The sequence below is a fragment of the Phycodurus eques genome, chromosome 7 (assembly GCF_024500275.1).
Source record: "Phycodurus eques isolate BA_2022a chromosome 7, UOR_Pequ_1.1, whole genome shotgun sequence".
In the NCBI taxonomy this organism is placed as follows: domain Eukaryota; kingdom Metazoa; phylum Chordata; class Actinopteri; order Syngnathiformes; family Syngnathidae; genus Phycodurus; species Phycodurus eques.
This window is the reverse complement of record NC_084531.1, coordinates 25,449,156-25,472,001: the sequence shown is the minus strand read 5'-3', so window position 1 is coordinate 25,472,001 and position 22,846 is coordinate 25,449,156. Positions and strand designations below refer to the sequence as shown.

The 22,846-nt window shown below is 41.5% G+C and overlaps 1 protein-coding gene across 2 annotated transcripts in view; it reads right to left on the bottom strand.

Moving 5' to 3' along the window:
- The window catches only part of LOC133404865 (rap1 GTPase-activating protein 2-like), a 79,671-nt gene that overhangs the window by 41,491 nt on the left and 15,334 nt on the right, over positions 1-22,846 (bottom strand). The gene's annotated exons all lie outside the window — the stretch shown is intronic.

Genomic DNA, 22,846 nt, shown 5'->3' with positions numbered 1-22,846 from the left:
ATGTGTGTATAATGTACATTTTATACTTGTGGCAACATAAAACACACACTTTCCTTTCAAGGTAAAGGGTGCCGCTTGATATATGGGAGCAAAGAAAGACTGTCTAGATAGGAAAGGACATGCACATAAACTATACACAACATACAAAAGAGGGTAAAAAATGTATACTCAATCAATCAAGTTGCAAGTTTGGTTTCTGGTGTGGCGAGCAGAAGCGATAATGAAGAGGTGAATTTTGTTGGATGGCTTAAATTGATTGCCTGACTCATTTGACACACAATAAAGAGACAGAGACATCTGAGCAGCTGAGATGCTTCAGCAATTGTGTGACAGTGGCCAGGGAATGGAATTGATGGAGCCCAGCAAACAAGCAAATGTGACAATTACAAGGTCCCATTTCTTTCCTGATGCATTGCTTATCTTGTGTCTCATCAGCGCCATAGCAACAGACTAGCCAGCAGAAAATTTGCCTTGAGGATACAAAAGATTATCAATCCATGAAAAATGACTTGTGTTTATTGCATTATTGGATTAATGTGTTTGATTAACACTGTAGCCGTGTCCCACATTTTAAAATCATCTGAGCCTTTCCCACATGGAACGTGAGCAAACATGGACACAGCTCAACTAGAATATCAACGACAGCCTTGGGACCACCTGTAAAAAAACAAATAGTAGATATACAAAAACACGCACTCCCAATCTCACATGCGTACCAACTGGGACATTTCACCAGGGTCCTATTGTGCGTCATCAGGAAGTGGAAATTAGACACCTTTTGCTGCAGCAATGAGCCTCAATAAACATTCACTATTGTTGACATAAATAAAGGCACATATATGGATTAGTTTAAATAAAGCGCACAGCATGTACAAGTTGTATTTATATAAAGGGCACATAAACTTAATTTCTGTGCAGATTTCAGAAACCAGTTATGTGATCTCTTGCCAGAATCATGATATAGGTAATACATTTTTAGGATCATGCTGTATTTTGTCGTTCAAGATATAGTCTTGGTCTTGATAAGAATATTTCTAAGCTTCAAATTTGTCAATATACCCAGCTGAGCAATTCACTGCAGGTGCACCATGTTGCGGTTTGAGCGACGATTCATCACACACCATTTGCATTTTGTGTAAACAGAGGCTACTTTATGCAAACCAGCACTTATTGCCGCTGGATACATAAATGTCAATTGAAAATAAAGATCAAGATGAATTCCAGAAGCATATTTTAATGGACTACCTTTCCCCATGTTTTTCTTCCTGAACTCTGGAAGTCTATTTCAGAAACCGTTCTTCTATTCAATTTTAACTAGTCAACAGCCTGCTTTGTTAGTCATCTTGAAATTAAGGTGACTGTCAAACATACAGTATATAGACAAACAACCATTCACATTCACAACTATGGGTAATTAAATTTTCAATTAACCTAACAAATGTTTTTGCAATGTGTGAGGAGCTCGGAGTAGCCGCTGAAACCCACACGACCATGGGAAAAACATGCAAACCCCATACATAAAAGGCCCGTTCCGAGATTCAAACATAGAAACATTGACTGTGATGTAGACACGCTGTCCACATTTCGGCTTAGCTCCTTCTTTACCACAACAGACCGATACAAAGTGCGCATCACTGTTGACGCTGCACCGATCCGTCTGTCGATCTCCTGTTCCATTCTTCCCTCACTTGTGAACAAGACCCCAAGATACTTGAACTCCTCCACTTGGGGCAGGATCTCATCCCCGACCTGGAGAGGGCACGCCACCCATTTCCGACTGAGGACCATGGTCTCTGATTTGGAGGTGCTGATTCTCATCCCAGCCGCTTCACACTGCAAACTGCTTCAGTGAGTGTTGGAGATCACGGCTTGATGAAGCCAACAGAACCAAATCATCTACAAAAAGCAGAGATGCAATACTGAGGCCACCAAACCGTAACCCCTCTACGCCTCGGCTGCGCCTTGAACTTCTGTCCATAAAAGTTATGAACAGAATCGGTGAGAAAGGGCAGCCATGGCGGAGTCCAACCCTCACCGTAAACGAGTCCGACTTACCGCTGGATATGTCGACCAAACTCTGACTCCGGTCGTACAGGGACCGAACAGCCCGTATCACGGGGTTCGGTACCCCATACTCCCGAAGCACCCCCCACAGGACCCCCCCAAGGGACACGATCGAACGCCATTTCCAAGTCCACAAAACACATTTAGACTGGTTGCCCATGCACCCTCGAGGACCCTGCAGAGGGTGAAGAGCTGGTCCACTGTTCCACGGCCAGGACGAAAACCACACTGCTCCTCCTGAATATGAGATTCAACTTCCGGATGGACCCTCCTCTCCAGCACCCCTGAATAGACCTTACCAGGGAGGCTGACCCTGTAGTTGGAACACACCATCCGGTCCCCTTTCTTAAAAAGGGGGACAACCGCCCCAGTCTGCCCATCCAGAGGCACTGTCCCCGATGTTCACGCGATGTTGCAGAGGAGCGTCAACAAGGACACCCCCACAACATCCAGAGCCTCTAGGAACTCTGGGCGATTCTCATCCACCCCTGGGGCCTTGCTAACGAGGAGCTTTTTAACCACCTCGGTGACCTCAACCCCAGAGATAGGAGAGCCCACCTCAGAAAACCCAGACTCTGCTTCCTCATGGGAAGGCGTGTCGGAGCCCCTGAAGGCTCGTGTTCAGGGCGTTCAGATGTTGGGTTATGTCAACTAAAAATCCAAAATCAGACAGCCAAACAGGATCGGTTAGTTCTGGCATCGGTTGTCCCTTGTTTGCCAAGAATTGTCCAATTTTCTCTTTGAGTGATTAGAAACGCTGCAGTGCAGACCCCCGACTGAGCCATCTTACATCGGTGTGATACACAACATCTCCGTATTAAGCGTGGATATCCAGTAGAAATTGTTGAAACTGGCGGTGGCACAGGGCTTTGGAGCGACTATAATTAATATCCTTTATCACCAGTTTCATCACATGATCATATTTCAGATGTTTGGCACATAGAACTTGTTGGTGAATAATACAATGGAGTTTTATAGCTTTACCTCCTTCTTCGCTTACTTTGTTACACACTAGGGTTGATAATCCACTGTGCTCGCCAACCATGGCAGGTGCGCCATCCGTAATAATCCCCGTGATTTTATTCCACTGTAATTTTATGTCATCTACGGCGGAAGAAACAGAAGCAAATCAATCTTTCCCTCTTGTTTGGTCCTTAAGGCTCTGGAGGTCAAGTCGCTCTTCACGCACGTTCATTTCACTGTCCACTCCTCTCAAAAAAATCAGTAACTGAGCGGTGTCGGATGCATCCGTGTTTTCGTCACAGGCTAACGAAAAAAATTCAAACTCCACTCCTTTTGCATCCAACTGTCTCTTAATATCAGAAGAAACTTCTTCGATCCTTCGTGACACAGTGCTATGAGCCAGGAAAACATTGGCGAACTGTTGCCTTTTCTCAGGACAAATGTTCTCCACCATTTTCATCACACAGTCTTTAAGAAATTCACCCTCAGTAAAAGGTTTGCAGTGCTTGGCAATCAGCGTTGCCACCTCATAGCTTGCCTTTGTTGCATTTTCATTCGACTCATTGGCTCTTGTGAAAAAGTGTTGCTGTGCCGTTAAACCAGCTTCCAGTTGCTTCAATTTTTCACTGCGTTCGTTCGCAGTTAGCTCGTCATAATTAGCATGTTTCGTCTGGTAGTGCCTCTTTATGTTGAACTCCTTGAACACAGCCACAGTCTCTTGGGAAATTAGGCAGATGCAGTTGTTTCTAAATTCAGTGAAAAAATATTCAGACTTCCATTTGTCCCTCGCTATCAACTTTCTTTTTCTTACTTCCAGTTGCCATTTTAGAAATGGGCAAAAAACAGATCATGCGCAAAACGGCCCCGCGACAGTTCGGCCACAAGTTTACTGCCATCCTGGGGTCAAATATAAAATTGCGCGTGTATTTTGTACTGCCGGGCCACATATTATTGATTTTATGACAGATGCTTCGGGCCAGTGGAAATATGAACACGGGCCGGATTTGGCCCGGGGGCCGGACTTTGGGCATGTCTGATGTAGAGTAAGGTGGTTGACTTCAGTTTTCCAAATAAATGTTCTATTTCAAGCAATGCTCCATTTTGTTTTTCGGCAATTTGAATTGTTGAAACCCGAAACCACATGAGGTAGATGGTTTTTCTGCTTTGTATTTTTCAGCATCGGGTCACAATTAGTCGGGTCACACCCTAACTTGAAACATAATACCCTGTTCAGGAATGCACATCGGGACCAATTTAAGTGCACACCACACGCATATAGTACACACACATTGGTGACTGCTCAAATTGTACCAAGTCTCTCCTGGCACTTCACAGTCTCTCCAGTGTCTCCCTAACAAACAGATGCCAGTCTGCAAACGTCACCTCTTTTTGCAGCTCTGACAGCACGCTACATAAACTGAACACCATGTCACCGTATACTTAACGGCATGCATTTGCACACAGACGCACTTGCAGAGAAAGTGGTTGGCCCAGCTGAGGCAGGCTGGCGAAAGTGACCTTCACAACGGCTGCTGAGTAACTGCTTTATTCTCAAGACACACACGCAGACACACACGCACGCACAAACACACACGCATAAAGAAAGAGCTCACTTTTTCCCTTCTCCAATGCAATCCTTTTTTTTTCAATCCACTACACAAGAGTAGCAGTAGAAGGTGGAGAATACCTTTCCATGAGTGTGTGTGAGCAGGGGAAAGGGGGTGGGTGGGGGGGGGTTGGGGGGGGGGGGGGTGCTGGCTGCTGCTCATAATCATGTCGCCAGTGTTTATAAAAAGTTCATTTGAAAATGGCAGTCACTGGAAGTAATATCAGATTAATCACACCGACATGTCATGTGTATAAATTGAATGAACTCTGAAAGTAAATATTGTAAATGCAAATGTCCTCTTCAAATATATATGCAATGTGCCATTTGTGTGATGTGTCTAAATATATGAACATTCATATAAATAAAATGAAAATCACTTTCAAGGACAGACATTTAAGGATTAACACAATTCATATAGTATCTGTTTTAATGGCTTCTGTTGTCTTCTAATTTATCATCACAGCAACCGAACTGTTCAATGTACTGACTGACTGCTTTGCATCAATTATTTGTAACATTTTACACGCAAAGGCCAGCTAGGAAATGGGCCGATAGTTCCTAAGAACAGTTTGTTCGGCATGTCAGAACCAGCTGATCAACAAAACTATGGATCGAAAAATAACTTCCATTTGTTAACAGAAAACAGTTTGATCAGACGAAATAAGTTCCTGAAATTGATTAACTGCCTCATGCAAGACGTGCCCTTCAGTTTACCTGGCCTTGATGTGTTTCTCAGAATTAAACATGCCACTCTAGTCATTTATAGGTGATTTGTTTAAATTTAAACCTATTACTCCCTATCCAGGCATATCATCAATGTATCACTCCTGTGTATATTTAATCTCACTATGTACTCTTCTCTTTCCCAGCCCAGATATCTGTTATATACTGTGGGTGCCTGACCCAACAAAGGGATATTAAGGAGCTATAATAACACACTATCTACATTCAAATACATCTGCAGGCAAACAGTGATTTATGGAGCTGGAGAATAAGCATGAATTGCATGCAACTGCTGTGCAATCATAAACTGTTCCTCTTTTAGTTTTAATTGCTGTCTGTATATTCGTGTTTGTGTGCGTGGATTACTTCATGTTAGAGGACGTGGTTCCATATGCATGCTTAATATTCACACAACACAAAATTTATATGAATTGGATACATTCCTGATGAGCTATATAATAAAATTACGAAAATGAAAAATGTTCATTCAGTTTTATTCATATTTCATAATCATAATCAAGCTTTAGCCATGCATCAGTATGCAGAGTATACAGCAGAATAAAATGTTTTCTACGGATACATATGGTCTTTAAAAGGCCTTGCTATAGCAACCTAGATCTAGTACTAAATCATTTCAACGAATGCTTGTAGATTGAGCTGCTTGGAGATATTTTAACCTGCGTATCTTTCAAGTGGTGCAGTGTATGACAAGGAAATCCACTAATAGATTGCTTGACCATTTTAACCGTGTATTGCTTGTCACTTTGTGAGAGGAAAACTGACATAAACATGGCATTAATTACCAGCTAATGCCATGTTACACACTGTCACTGTTTTTATAACCCAAATAATTAACACTGTTAGATTTCGCACCTTTGCTGGTGGTTTAATGTCTTGTTCTGACTATTGCTGAAAATTCGAACTACTTTTCATGTTTCCTCCTCTAACCAGCCTCATGCTTGCCTCCCTGTGACCACCATATCTGATTTCGATTCGCACAGTGTCTCTCCAGACTGATCTAATACTCTGGCAACATTTCAGGGCACACAAGACTAAGCTGTGAGCATTCTGAAGTGCACGGTCAAGTGTTTATACTCTCAACCATCAGTACCAGCTGTCCTCTACAGCTTTCGAGTTACTTTTCAAGTAACTGAAGTTTATATTTCTTTGTAAATGTCCTTCTAGACAAAAGAAAAAACAAACAAAAAAAGACATGCACTAAATGTCCGCCGGGCTGTGCGTCAGTGTTCTGTATTAAATATAAGATGGATACACGCCCATGCCAGAGAGAGAGAGAGAGAGACACACACACACACACACACACACACACACACACACACACACACACACACACACACACACACACACACACACACACACACACACACACACACACACACACACACACACACACACACACACACACACACACACACACACACACACACACACACACTGATGGTGTAGTGGTACACTAGCCTGAGTTTGGTGCGGGCAGCGGGGGTTCAGTTCCCATTCAGTAACGGTGTGAATGTGAGTGCGAACGGTTGTCTGTGTCTATATGTGCCCTGTGACTGACTGGCAAACAGTTCAGGGTGTAGTCTGCCTTTCGTGTGATGTCAGCTGGGATAGGCTCCAGCACCCTGTGACCCTAACCAGGATAAGTGGTGTTGAAAATGGATGGATCTATATATATATATATTTTTTTTTTGTATTATTATTTTTTTCCATATGCAGGGGCTTGTCTTTCCAAGACAGCCCATCTGGCTCCTTCTCCTTATTGGGCTTCTGTTGCCTGAGGCATTCATTTAGTAGTTCGTCCCTGGGGGAAATCTTATTGATGTATTGATGGAGACCAGTTGTTTCCTCCTGGATAGTGCCTGTGACGCTCGCTGGTCTTTGCCCCCACCCCGCCCCCTTTCCACTTTGTGTACAGCCTCAGGATGCTGGACTTCGAGTGCAACCCTCCGTGCATCGTAAGCTTTCTTGTCTTGATGTCAGTGGCTTGCATCTCTTCCAGTGGCCAGGGTATTATGCCAGCGTGGTATCCGATTACTGGCAAGGCACAGGTGTTAATGGCCTGGATCTTTTTCTTGACATTCAGCTGACTATTCAGAACTATAAAGAGGGAGCCAACAAGCAGCACAAATGTTTGTGCTTTTCTTTTCCTGTGCTGTAAAGTTCAATGAGTATTTAAAAAAAATACATCCAAAGTATAGGAAGAGTCTGACTGATACCTTGCTGATGAATGAGACTATATTGTTTCTTTCAACTATATAGCTAACGACAGTCATCATACTGAACAAAGTGAACGTAGACAGGAGAGAGTTGTATTCATGCACATTTTTAACTACATTGCTTTTAAATACCATATTTGCAGGTCAGTTAACACATACACTCCTTGAAGTCTCAGCGCCCTTTGCACAATGGTCATTGCACCGGACTATTGCAATATTAGTCATTCGAACTGCTCTATGTGCTAGATGACTGCATCTTTTTGCACAATTGTTTTTTGTCAATGTCTTTATGTCTCCAAAGTGTTCTGTAAATTGACTGTCTGTTGTACTAGAGCGGCTCCAACTACCGGAGACAAATTCCTTGTGTGTTTTGGACATACTTGGCAAATAAAGATGATTCTGATTCTGATTCTGATGTATGCTCAGATTGTTGGAGCTGCTGAGGAAAAAGGGTTGTTTTCAGTGGACACACACACACAGACACAAACACGCACGCACACATGCATTCACGCATGCACACACACACACACACACACACACACACACACACACACACACACCTAAACTACAAACTACCCTGTGCCCAAAGCAGAATCAGATGGATGATCCATCAGTAGATGTACTGGTTCCACCACCAGATAGGCTGTGACACATACAAGCCAGACGGCCAATGTAACTGGATTCTGTCAGCTTTGGTGAGAAAGTACAGTCACTATCAGTGAAATGATGAGGCTGCTATATTATTGGCAAGACAAATGTGTGGGTCATTAAAGTCATGACTGAAGCATTTTGAAATTGAGCAAATAAAATCCATGCATCACCAGAGATGTTTCCCCCCCAAAAACTGAAGAAAATTTTGAAAAAAAAAATAGAGAGGGAGATTAGAACCAGAGCAAAGAATGTGAAAGAATGAGCATGAGCTGGCGCGAAACTAGATCTTTAATGTTCAAAGTGATTAATGTTGTTTTTTTTCTCATTTTGAATATGCGACCCGAGTGAGGATAAGCGGGGAAGGAAAATTGATGGATGGATGAATTTGATGCCTGCAACACGTTTGCAAAAAGCTGGACAGGGGAAACAAAACACTGGGAATGTTGAGGAATGCTCAAAAAACACATTTGGAACATTCCACAGGAGAACAGGTTAATTGGAAACAGTTGCATGTCATTGAGTGGGTATAAAAGGAGCTCAGTTGTTAACAAGCAAAGACAGGGCGAGGTTCACCATTTTCAGACGTGCAAATACCAAAGGCATGAAACAGGTGAAAAAACAACAACAACAACAACACTGTATGTGTGGGGGTCGTGGGTTGGGGTGGGGTGTGGGGGGAGGTCTGGGCCCCCGCAGAAATTTTGTTTTTGTATTTTAACGTAAATTAAGTAATCTGGAAGACTCTGAAGAGTACAATAAGACAAAACAAACACATTTTCTTCATACAGAAAAACATTTATTACACCGCTCAAGTACATGTTGATGTTCAAATTTAAGATTAAAATTCAATTTGCCTAATTTCTTTGCTTTTTTGTTCTGGCCTCCAATTTATATAAATACAAAAGACCAGTGCAACAAATACGACACGGGTTGATTGGATGAGCAAAAAAGTTGCTTAAACGCAAGAGTATCAATAGAGTATGTCCGCTACAGAGGTGGGTAGAACAGCCAAATATTGTACCCAAGTAAGAGTACTGTTACTTGACAATAATGTGACTCAAGTAAAAGTAAAAATTAGTCCTCCCAAAAAGTACATAAGAGTAAAAAGTACACAATGAAATAAGTACTCAAGTACTGAGTAAATAGTTATAAGTGGGCTGAAATATCCACGTTTGGGCAGACAGTGCCAGACAAATACTACAATACATGAAAGCTGTGGTTTTTGTTTGTCTAAATGTAAATACGAGTCGCGTGCCGTTGCTTTCATGGTAATGACGACCTTCCCAACATGGTCGCCACGTAGGCACGACCATCAGCTGGTATGGCTAATCTAGTGTTAATACCTATGTCCGGGAAGCCCAATAGAAGACGTTGTGTTAGGTCATGTGACTTTCTTGTATCTTTCTTTCTAAAATTGGATTGGCGCAAACAGCGGAAGACGAAGTCGTAGTCTCGTGCATGAAATAGTTGATAAATAAGCAATAATTGATAAATAAATGTAGCGAGCGACATTTAGATCATTGTTAATGGAGTAAACGTACCGTTACCTCTTTGCAGCAGAAGCGTTTTTTCTGGTCTCATCAACTCCTGTGACGTATCCAAAGCAGGTCCCGAGTGCACAGGCTGAACCTCAGACGTATGCCCTCGTATATGATTCCGCAGCGGAGTAATATTAAGAAATTACATCTGTGTGTGGATGGTGGATGTGTGGAATGGATCTAGCTGCCTGTGTTCAAGGAGTACGAAACAGTCTATGACATCAGCGACGGCGACGCCCTCACATGCATGCATCATGTTCAACCTATATTTAATTGAATGCACTACAAAGACAATATATTCAATGTTCAAACTGATCAACTTTATTGTTTTTAGCAAATAATTATTAACTTAGAATTTTATGGTTGCAACACGTTCCAAAAAAGCTGGGACAGGGTCATGTTTACCACTGTGTTACATCACCTTTTCTTTTAACATTCAATAAACGTTTGGGAACTGAGGACACTAATTGTTGAAGCTTTGTAGGTGAATTCTTTCCCATTCTTGCTCGATGTACAGCTTCAGCTGTTCAACAGTTCGGGGTCTCCGTTGTTGTATTTTACGCTTCATAATGCGCCACACATTTTTAATGGGAGACAGGTTTGGACTGCAGGCAGACCAGTCTAGTACCTGCACGCTTTTACTACGAAGCCACGCTGTTGTAACACGTGCAGAATGTGGTTTGGCATTGTCTTGCTGAAATAAGCAGGGGCGTCCATAAAAAAGACATCGCTTGGATGGCAGCATATGTTTCTCCAAAACCTGTATGTACTTTTAAGCATTAATGGTGCCTTCACAGATGTGTAAGTTACCCATGCCATTGGCACTAACACAAGCCCATACCATCACAGATGCTGGCTTTTGAACTTTGCGTCCATAACAGTCCGGATGGTTCTTTTCCTCTTTGGCCCGGAGGACACGACGTCCACAATTTCCCAAAACAATTTGAAATGTGGACACGTCGGACCACAGACCACTTTTCCACTTTGCATCGGTCCATCTAAGATGAGCTTGGGCCCAGAGAAGCTGGCGGCGTTTATGGGTGTTGTTGAAAAATGACTTTTGCTTTGCATGGTAGAGTTTTAAGTTGCACTTACGGATGTAGCGCCGAACTGTATTTACAGACATTGGCTTTCTGAAGTTTTCGGCCTTGCCGCTTACATGCAGTGACTTCTCCAGATTCTCTGAACCTTTTGATGATATTATGGACCATAGATGATGAAATCCCTAAATTCCTTGCAATTGTACGTTGAGAAACGTTCTCAAACTATGGGCTATTTTTTCATGCATTTGTTTACAAAGTGCATACATGCAAATCAGTCGCATTTGAACTCAAAATAGGCCATTTACGTGAAACGTATATACAACCCCAATTCCAATGAAGTTGGGACATTGTGTTAAACATAAATAAAAACAGAATACAACTATTTGCAAATCATGTTCAACCTATATTTAATTGAATACACTATAAAGACAAGATATTTAATGTTCAAACTGACCAACTTTATTGTTTTTAGCAAACAATCATTAACTTTGAATTTTATGGCTGCAACACGTTCCAAAGAAAGCTGGGACAGGTGGCAAAAAAGACTGAGAAAGTTGTGAAAAAAAACTCTGTGTATTACTTAAGTATTTAAAAAAAAAGAAATAATTAAAAAAAAACATGAAAAAAAATGGTAAATCACAGGGCTGACACAAAGAGAGACAACCATTAATACTCACATTCACGCTTCTTTGAACATGCACAAGAAGGGGTATTTAGGGGCCACACAAGCACAGGGAGAACACACAAACCGCACATAGGGAGGCCCTAGCTGGCACTGTTTCAAAACTATAACATTCTCGCTATGAGGCAACAGTGTGACCCATTCATCCATAGTGCTGCTTGCAATGATTAAAGAAAAAACTAAATTTTCCACCGTGCTTTATAAGGAACCGTTATTATTATAATCCTACTATATATATTTCCTTGTTTTCTGTGTTTACCAAAAATGTATTCCATACAGCAGTGATTCCCAGTGAGAGAGCAACAGAGTTGCAGAACAATAAATGTTCTTCTATTCGATGCCAGAAGGTTCAAGGTGCAATAAACCTGTGTATCCACCTGTTGCCATTCATACAACAGGATCATTTATGTCGTCCTGTGAGCTTTGTGTTCAATTCGACAGGCCCAGATTTCACACTAAGCAAGTAAATTTGTAAGCGATAAACATCTTCGTTGAGACCACGAGAAGCTCTGCGTACCTGCTTATGTTTGCTGCCACATGGGCAAAACCAAAGCTCTAATTGAGCAAAGTCTTCTGCCTCTCATTTGTCCCTGTGCGTTTGCATTCCCTCTGAGGACTCCAATGTCAAACCAGTTCAATCAATTTCTTTATCAGCAGTTTTCTCGAAAGAAAGTGTCAAGTGACGGATGGATGACCCCGAAACACAAACGCACACACCAATGTGAACTCACATCTTTAGAATTACAAATTGAAAATGCATGAGGTGGAATAGAAATAAGTCATTACATTATTGAGAAGATGGGTACCAGGCAACAGTAATCCAGTGACACAATGGCAATGTCAGCATCTTGGGATACTCTTTGAATTGCTCCTTGTGCTAAAAGCGACATTTAACCATTTTAAAGTCCTGCAAAATGCATAAGATGCTGGACGTACGCGTACATCCGACAGCTACTTGAATTAGGTGGTAGAACCCAAACAGCTCCTCCCATGAAAACTCAACATCTCCTCTCCTGGCTCACAACAAAAGCCAAGGCCAGTCGAATGTGCACTGATTCGACTCCACAAGTTTTTATGTGGCTTCCCGTCATGACATACATTTCCTAGTTAACCCAAACCCAATCAATCCAATGTTTTCGTTTTTTTTTTTTTTTTGTAACTTAGGCCCCAAATGCGTGTTTGGGGCCTAAAAATTATTATTATTTTTTTTAATGAAATGCGGAATAATCAGCGATCGACTAATCGCTAAGTTGCTGTTCCAAGAAGACAAAGACCTCAAGAAACCTGTCTGTCTGCAACACTTAAAGTGGAACCTGAAAATGCAGGACCATTATGTGCAGCAATGAGTTCAAATTCTGCCGATTGACGTTGGATCATAAGGTCATAGTGTGGAGAAAATGGGAAGACCAGTGGCCATCCCCCTTTCGAGAGACAGAACTCCATCCTGCAAGATGACAATGCTCACCAGCACAAAAGGGAGTTTAGCTGTGCGACAAGTCCCGCACATGCACATTTTTAAAATATATTTCTTTTTACTCTTTTACAATTTTATATCCCCATACCAATCAGGATTTGATGAAATGAAATGAAAAGCTGCATTCTGTATGTTTTCACCAATTATTGACCTGGAAATATATTTTTTGATTGACATGGAGAACAAGAGTGGACCTAAAATGCAATCCTGAGTCACCCTTTCCAAACAGGAAGGATAACTAAGCATGACATAGAATGTACTGCATGTTGATTTGACTTTGATCACATTGGTGTTACAGTGACCACGGGTACACCGTGGTCATTAATGATCATTTTGTCTGTTTGTGACAGCGTTCAGGCCAAACAGGCAAGGCTGAGCACCTAAAATGAATTATTCCTCTATAAGGAAATTGGGTTTGAGCTCTGCTCTGCCGGAGCGAAACCATCCACCTTTCCCTGATGTGTACAAAGGATGGAAGCCATGCTTGTTTGTGTGTGTGCGTGTGTGTGTGTCTGTGTGTGTGTGTATGTGTGTGCAAAGACACAATCACGGGAGCACTATCCCTTCAGTTATATTGAGATTTACAGTACTTCTGATCACAGTGAGGCAAAAGAATATCATTCCTGTGATCACATGCAGACAGATGTGCCATGCAGAGAGAGACAAAGAAGACTATTGAGAAGCATTGGTGCTCCACGAGCTATCAAACGCTTTCACTTGGAAAGATGGATGGCATGCTCGTAAAAGGGTCATGGGCAATTCAATGACACCCAACTGCATGCACAAACAGATGTAAAGTCCCTGTCAAGGGAAAGTAGATGTCTTTTTAATTTGACACACCACAGAGAAGAGTGCTATTAAAAACCCTGAATATAAATATAATCAAACCTACAACACAGACCATGACAACTATGAGCTGTAAACTGGATGCTACTTTGTCAAGCAATTTTCTGATGCCTACACATTCTCTTAACTACATGCCACGAAAATATATCCGCTCAGTCTCGGGTGGCTGGAATATATCCCACAGGGTCGTCGTGGGGCTTTACCACACCGCGGCAATGAGGCACTCTAAAGCTTCCACACCGCTCTCCACAAGCTTGCTGTGACTTTTTGAAAAAACTCCCCCCCTACTAGCTTTTCCGACTTTCTCTGCGTGCATGCACTCACGGCAACGAGGTGCTCTAAAATGGACCTACCTGAAGGCAAGATGCATTTCCGGGGTCTAGGCATAGCTAGCTAGCTAAATGCACATCACAACTACACCGGATAACTGCTGATGCCAATGAAGGCGCTCAAATTTTTATACAGTGTGGAAGGGGCGACTCGGCGGCACGGTGACCGACTGGTTAGAGCGTCAGCCTCACAGTTCTGAGGACCCGGGTTCAATCCCCGGCCCCGCCTGTGTGGAGTTTGCATGTTCTCCCCGTGCCTGCGTGGGTTTTCTCCGGGCACTCCGGTTTCCTCCCACATCCCAAAAACATGCATGAATTGGAGACTCTAAATTGCCCGTAGGTGTGAACGTGAGTGCGAATGGTTGTTTGTTTGTATGTGCCCTGCAATTGGCTGGCAAACAGTTCAGGGTGTACCCCGCCTCCTGCCCGATATATAGCTGGGATAGGCTCCAGCACGCCCGCGTCCCTAGTGAGGAGAAACGGCTCAGAAAATGGATGGATGGATGGATGGAAGGGGCGACTTATGCTGGACTCCAAAGTGCTTCACACTGTGCCGTTTTAGCCTCACCAAAAAAAAAAACAAAAAAAATCTGGAAAACTGAAATGGCGATAAACTGTTTAACGCTATAGCTCCATAATTAAGTACTGCGTAGTTCACAGTCTTTGCACATTTTCCGCACTTACCTTCAAACATGTATAATATACTTAGAAGCAAATCTCTGAATTCACTGTGCAGGGTTTTTGAGGTCAAACCATACAAAGTCCAAAACGGATTGAGTTTTGTATTTCTTATGCTTCTCAATATGAGTCACTCCATTCTGCTTTGGGCTTTTCCTGTGTGAAGTGGACAAAGAGGACAGCAGCAGTGGGGACACGTGGTCTTTTTCCTCTCTTTGTTTGCAACTGTCTCATCTGATCTTTGGGAGATCAGATTGAATAGAAAAATGACCATGAAATGAAATTTGTACAAGACAGATACCAGACCACATGGAGAGGTGGTTTGAAATCCAATACAAATGTGTTTTGTGCAGATGGGTCAACAACAATTTATGTATCCTCTTTAACCCAAATGTGTGTGTGGGCGGGCGTGCATGTGTGTGTGCGTGTTATTGCTGTAGCTGTAAAGGCAACAGTGATTGACCCCTACATGATGAGTGCAAACTTGCCAAGCATCCTCTGTTCCCCAGATGCCATATATTGTGATGCAGAGACCCAAACAATTGGCAAAAGTCCCAATGCAACCCCTTGGATCGGCGAAACCTCCTCGGGAACAACCTTTGCACAGACGACAACAAACAGACAAAGGAAGAACAAGACGGAAGCCTCATTGGACAATGTCCAATGTGTTACAACAGTATAATGAGATCCTGTCGAAGATGCTCACCGCAAGCGTGAGATGACATGATGTCATTCCTTAGGCAGCTCATTAGAGGTGGACAGTGTCGGGCCCTGACATTTTATAGTGCTCCAGTTCCCAACTAACACAGACCATCACGGCAACAACCATTCTTGCAACCTGTATAGTCTTCAGTACCATCTCACCAACAGTGACAATCACAGACTCAGAATGCAGCGGTTGTCTGACATCACTCCACAGGAACCAACAGCATCAACCAGAATTCTTGACAGCTCTGTGAATTTTACAATTCTATTTCACAAATGGATGACCTCTTTGGAATTTTGTGCAATACAGTGTCATCATTGGACATCACTCGTTACTGTCTTGTGTTTTCAGCAAAATAAAGACTGAGCCCCCTCTTCAATCTCTTTGGACCAACAGTGGGGAAACACGTGCAACATTATCTTTCTGGCATTCATTTACAGTCTCAAAAACCTCTCCCTCGATCTCAAAAGACATTGTGGCGCACACAACAGGACATAATGACTTCAGGTACTTTCATGTTGTTTCCATCCAGCTGTTTTAAAAAGCACTGTAATATGTGGATTGCGGTGCCACAAATAATTTCCGTGTCTTTCGGAAAGAGTGCTCCTCTTTTAGATCAGGCATCCGCGTCTGAGTTTCGCAACACGCTGCAGTCAAGCGAACCTCAAGGCCATCTGAACCTCTTGCAATGACAGATGCACTTATGTTTTTATTTAATTATACATTTGAAGCTATAGATACAATGCAGCGTATACTAATTAACCACCTACAAGTGGGATAAATTCTGATAGGAATAAAATAAATGACTTTTGGGGTCTTACAGGAGTACTACCAGTTTCTTTCTAGCGGCCTCCCTGTGTGGTGTGCTTCTGGTGCAGCAAAGAAATTCGCCATTGCAATTTAAGTGCTTCGGTTTTTCACTGCACTTACTTTTGTTCTACATCAGCAACCCAAGTCACCACGAATTGGCGCCTCGCGTCAGTACCACATCAACCATTGCAGATACAGTCAATGTGTCAATGCTAAGTGCTGAGGTGTGGATGGAACAAATCGGCTCGGTAACTTGCAATTGACAGCACGGACAGTCAAGCCTCGAAATCGGATTTGATCAACAAATCGTATCTGGCTGCAGTGGGAATATGCATGGCCCTTTGTCTCATAAGTCTCATCTATCATCCGAGGACTCCCATTTCTCTGCTGGAGCCCACTCAAAGTGTCTTTACATTCTCTTTCTGATTTCCTCCAGCTTGTATAACAGCCCTCTTTTCTCCCTGATGCTAAACAGACGAGATTGTCATTTGCAGAAAGGTTAGATCATGAGTGCGCCAAACAGCAATCACACAGCACAGCAAGAACCTTTTATTCAGTTTCCAGTGGAAACACATTGAAGCCTAAACAAGTTCAGGTGGAGAAGGTTGGACATTGAAAATTAAATAGTGACACACACACACTTTTCTGTAACCACTGGTCAGTTCGAATGAATAGTGCAACAAAGAGATAAAGCATTAAATCTCCCAAATAAAACCCCATTATAATTTTGAAATCTTTGCGGTGCTTCTTACGCAATCATCAGATACTGAATTAGCTGATGAGCTCCAATGCAAGACATTTTTAAAAACATCTGGATTACAAGCGTTTTTGTCACATACCCTACAATAAAAAAAAGAGCACTGTGATAGAAACACCTTTCCATATGTCACAGAGTAGTTCTTCCCTTAGCTCCTCCTAGCGTAGTGTAGTGCTGTGTATGAAACGGAATCAATGACTGTGCACCTTTAAACAAGTGTCAGTAGGGTTGTTTGATCATCTCACCTCCTACGCCTCCTGTGATCAAGGCTCTGCATGTGGGCAGCCACGTGTATTGGAGCATATTATCCAATTGCAGTTCTGAACATGTGCATGCTGTTTGCGCTCAACTCCAAAAGCCACCTTCTCAGCGATGCCACTGAATCAGTGAGCGTGTGCTCTCTGAGCCCTCAACAGTGAGCCCTCTGACCCGACGGTCCGCTTATCAGCTCCTCTATGTCCGAGTGCCACAGCGTCAGGCACAAGGCAAGGAGTAAATATTTGTCAATCACCGAGGAGCAGACGCTTTTACATGGGACTTGAGAGGAACAAGTATGACTGCATGCATCCGCTGAAACACTTTGTTAAATGTTGTGATCTCACAATTTAAAAAGACACAGGGCACAAATATGTATATGTTGCAAGGATTATGTTTGTTTTGTTTTTTCATAAGATTCTTCGGCATATACTATTAAGACAAATTAGACTGCTGCTAACTGTGTAGTACCTGATCAAAAATAAAATTTGCAAAATGTAAAAGCACTACAAATATTTGATTTTATGGTTGGCTACCAAGTTTTAAAAATATCACAATTACAATGAAGAGAAATGTTGTGAAATGACTATTGCAGAATCAAAACTGAGCCTTCCTATCAATGGTGAAGCAGAATCTTTATGGAGTTCAAGTAAAATTTGTTGACCATGTAGACAGCAAAAGAGATAAGACGTCGGTGCTAATGCGTCACAATTCATCGTCTGATCACGATGTAGTTGATGAGCTCATTATTATTAATGCAAACAAAGAACAAATAAAAATCCCATCAATCGCATCATCTCACCTCCAAACACCAAAGTGTTAGCTTTTCTATTTTGCCTTTGCAATGCATTTCCGTTTACTTTTTTTTTTTTTTTTTTTCTTACTCGTAACTTGTTCAAGAAATTCGAAAACGAATTGTATTCGAAAACACTCACTAGCTGCTTTGGGGCCAGAATGACCAGAGCACACAAAGACCAAGTGGAACGCGCACGATGACGGCCTGCTGACTAAGCTTACCCTCAGCCAGTAAGGTCTCGAATTTTCTCCTCTCCATCACCTCATTTTTTTTTTTTGCACTTTCTCTGGTCATTGTCATAGAGAATGTCATATCTTTTAGGTCCTGGCATCTGTGGTGTTTGTCCCCCGTTTTCTTTGTTCACTTTCTATCTGTTATTTTTGGATTTGTTCCCAAAAAAAAAAAAAAAAAAGTTGTTCAGTACCTTTGTTTTCCTTTTTAAAATTACTATTAAAAAATACCCTGCACTTCTGCCTTGCTTTGCCTTCTTCCCTGCTCATGGATACACCTGCCATTTCGCCTCCACTCTACTGTGTGGCCTGCTTGTTGGTGTACTGTGATGGATGCAAAACAATATATACATCAGAGTGAACATTTTATTTCCATTCAGGAATTAAATCTTGTATGGTAAAAAACATCAATTCATCCATTTGAAACTGTTTATTGTGCTCGAGTTTACAGGTGAGCCGGACTCTATCCCAGCAGACAAATTCAAACTTGCAATGGATTAGAGTTTGTGATTTCAAATGTTTTTTCTCCTGTTATACCAATCCTATATTATTAACACCCATTTTCTGTCAGGCGCTTGAGCTGTAATTGTAGGTAATTACATGCAAAATTCCACTATACACTAAAAACATAGAGCAACACTCTTCCTCAGACAAAATGACAGTACGGCAACCACTAGTAATTATCTACCCTCTAGCTGCAGCATTGGATGTTCTAATCTAAATCACCCCATTAAGTAAATCACACATTGAATCCTGTCAAATCCTTCTTTTCATTAGTCATCAATTTTTTTTCCATCCCTTTCATAAAGTATGCAGAAACATGCATGGGCTCGGGACTAATGACCAAATAAAACTTAAGTACAGCATTAAATTTAATAAAATCTAATAAAAAAAATGTTTGTCTGACCAGGTTTGACTACAGAGCCCCATTTTAACAACCAAAATGCTCTAAACCAAATGTCTCATTCAAAGAAAAACAGAAAAGAAAAATGTATGTTGTCACATTTAACAACTACACATCAATAGCGATGAGCAACAACAACTAACGAATAATAAAATAACATCATGCATAGTTTGATTTCAAATACTAAATCAAAGCAACCAACTATTATACTAGCTTGCTAACTTTAAATAATTCTGAAAGGATGTTCCTAATATAAGTAGGCATAACAAAAGTATTGTGTTGAAACACTACAAGTGCTTTTGTTTGTTTGTTTGTTTGTTTGTTTGTCCCCCCCCCCTCTGGCATAAGCGTTAAGGCAGATCTGCTTTGGAAAAAAATACAAATAAATGAATAAACATTTCTGCACATCCAAGTTCCTTCATGAATTGCCATGACGAAAAGAACTGAAAGGAGCATCATGGCCACCCAAAGTAGGGTTCACACATACAGATTTTTAACATATTGACTTGATTTTTAAAAGTGAGAGTTTGTGGTGAGTGAGATGACTAATGAGCAAACCAACCATCTCACCAGACAATCACGAATCTTATTTCCAAAACAATCTGTCGTAGTACCAGGACTGACCTGTGAGAGGCAGCACAGCTCAGCCACAGGGCATTAAAGGCTGAAACGGTTAATGGAGTTTGACTCCCACTCCGTCCCACTACCAAAGAAATAATCCCATTCCCTCCCAATCCCAAGTGAGTTTTAAAAAAACAGAAATCCCACTTCCTCCAACTCCTACTGAATACTGATCCCATCCTGTCCTAATCCTGTTTTTTTTTGTGTGTGTGACCTCACTCTATTTTCTTTACGGTCAATCCCAACACTCAAAAACCTTTATCATGTCCTTCTGACATCCCCTCACTTTCATCTGGACATAAATATTCTCAAATGTGATCCCTCCAGATCTTAGAATACCGTGCTCACAACCGTCAGAATGTGTGAGATCACTCTATTTTCCTTATGTTCAATCCCAACACCCATAAAAATTTGCAAGCAGTGACTCTGCAAAACAGTCTCTTTCCAGTGGTCACGTTTTAAGAGAGTCTGGCTGCAACTGAGCCATCCCCATGGAAATGAATAATACTAGAAGACCATCAGCTCTCGCTGCCATGGCAACAGACTCGACTCCCTATAGCTACAAGCAAATAATCTTTTTACATACGGAAGAAAAAAAAACACTCCTTTTATTATGTGATTGTAATCCATGGTAATACAATAAAAAAATTTGATTTGATATTATATTTGTGCTTAAGTGTTTGTGCTGTAGAAGCAAAACAGGCTCAAAATTAAAAGAAAAATGAAAAAAACTGCATCCAAAACAATTATTTTAATTATCAGATAACTGGTTTACAGTTAACGGGTCAGGTTTTGTTTGTTTGTGCAGCTTCCTAAATGAACATCAACAGGTGGGGAGAAAAATATTAGTCGACACTACCCTCTAGTGGTGTAAAGTGCTTTCTTCAGCCATCCGTGTACTGAGTGAGGCCTGCAAGAGGCACAAGTCACACACAACATTGTGATAGATAAATGTTGCAGTTATAATATGAACTATGAGCTTGATGAGCTCATCAAAATGCAAAAAAAAAAAAAAAAAAAAAAAAAAAAAAAAGAAGCTATTCAATTTCTACCTAAAAAGTGATGATATCATCTGATCTTAGAACAGGAGGTGTGAGAGGAGAGGAAGTGTAACAGTCTCCATTTGGACGCTTGAGGATGGGTGGAGCTTTACCACTTCCCATATACTTCAAGTGAACATGTTATTTCATTACCCTTTTCTCACGCGCACTCAACAAGTCCATCAAGGGGCAAATTTACATACTAAATAATGCATCTGGTATGTACTGTAGAGAGGAGTCTGTCCTAATGCATGTTTGTCTGACAGAATGAACACCAAACATTAAATAATATTTATTATACTTAACTATTTCCCTGCTCTTCAGTCGTGTTCCTCTTCTCATGATGTCTTCATCTGGCAGGTCAAACACTGCCACTGTGTACACTGTCTTCACAGTAGCTCTACAAAAAAACTACAGTCATAAAGCCAACACAGCTCATTAAGACGACACACAGACCTCTATGTAGGAAACCACTGCTTGCTATAAGGCTTTATTAAACCATCATCTTGAGTAAACATGTTAGCAGTAGACATTAAGTCCTGTGTTTGTTCGGTGGCCGTAAGTCGACATCATTCCATGCATTACAGGCCCACAGAGTAAATGCCATGCGCCAGAAATAGCAGCAGCGCATTTGCTCTTTTCCATGATGCGGCCAGGAAGATAACATTCATAACCATCTCCCCCCCCAAGAAAACCTAGGGAATGATAAGATGAGGGGAGAGGTTTTCAAAGAAGAAACACCCTGTAGAAAAAATGATTAAATGTATTTATTCCCCAAGCATCAGGTGGCCGAAGTAACCAAACTGTCAAACTCTGCTTAAGGTACCCGTAAAGCACAATGACACTAAAACAAGATAATTACATTTCCAGTGGCAACACTGACATAAACCCTCAGTAAAACATCATTCTCACGAGCAAGCCTATTTCACACAAAATAGAAAGGATGTAGAAAGGTTTTGAACCATTCTTTGAATAATATTGTGAAATGTCAGCCTTTCAAATGTGAATACTTTCTGATGTTACTGTCCTCCATGAAAGCAAACAAATTTATCTTTCAGCTTTAAGCAAAAGAAGACATTCATGGTCATCCGTTTGGGCTGATCAACGTTTGTGCCTCTTTTCTGATGTGCTCCGAATCAAACACAGAATTTGAATTTTGCTGTTCAGTTCCTGGAGAAGAACAATTGTGCAAAAATACTGAAACATTGATCGTTGGACAGATGCATTACAAAGGTTAGAGAAGGTTAAATTAAGGCCACTTGTAGAGGTTATAGTGCATTGTAGGCTGAAATTTCACTCAAAAGTCCAATGATCACTAACTATTTATGAGTAGTGTATATTAGAAATGTCATGCGATGGAGAAATGGTGTTGTTTTCATCAAGATTATTCTACATAGGAAGTGCTCCACGAGGAATACTTTGCAACCGAACTCCAGTTCCATTAGCGAGATCCATTTTCTCTCACGGGATAAATACATTGTCTGTCTGTCGGTCGGTCGATCGACTGATGAGATGTCGGTAAATCTCTATCAGTTTGCTTCGGTGTCTGCTTCAATTCGGTTTGAGCCGAGGTAGGAAGAGATCAGTTGCGCCCGAGGAGAGTGATAATAATGTGCGACAAGTCTTAGCTCATTAGCAGCACATGTGTAATGAGGAAAGTGCAAGGCGACATTTGCAACGTGAGGACAAAACAATCTGTTGCTGAGGCTGCTGCTCTGTTCAAAATAAATAAATAAGATCGAAAGAAAGTCTGCACACAGCATGGGAACGATAAATAATTTGGAGCTGTCAGTGCAGACAGGAACCATGAAAATGCCGGAGGATCGGAAGCTACACTGGTAACTGTGATGGCCAAAGCTCTGCCATCATGGCGGCTGTAGTAGCTCATCT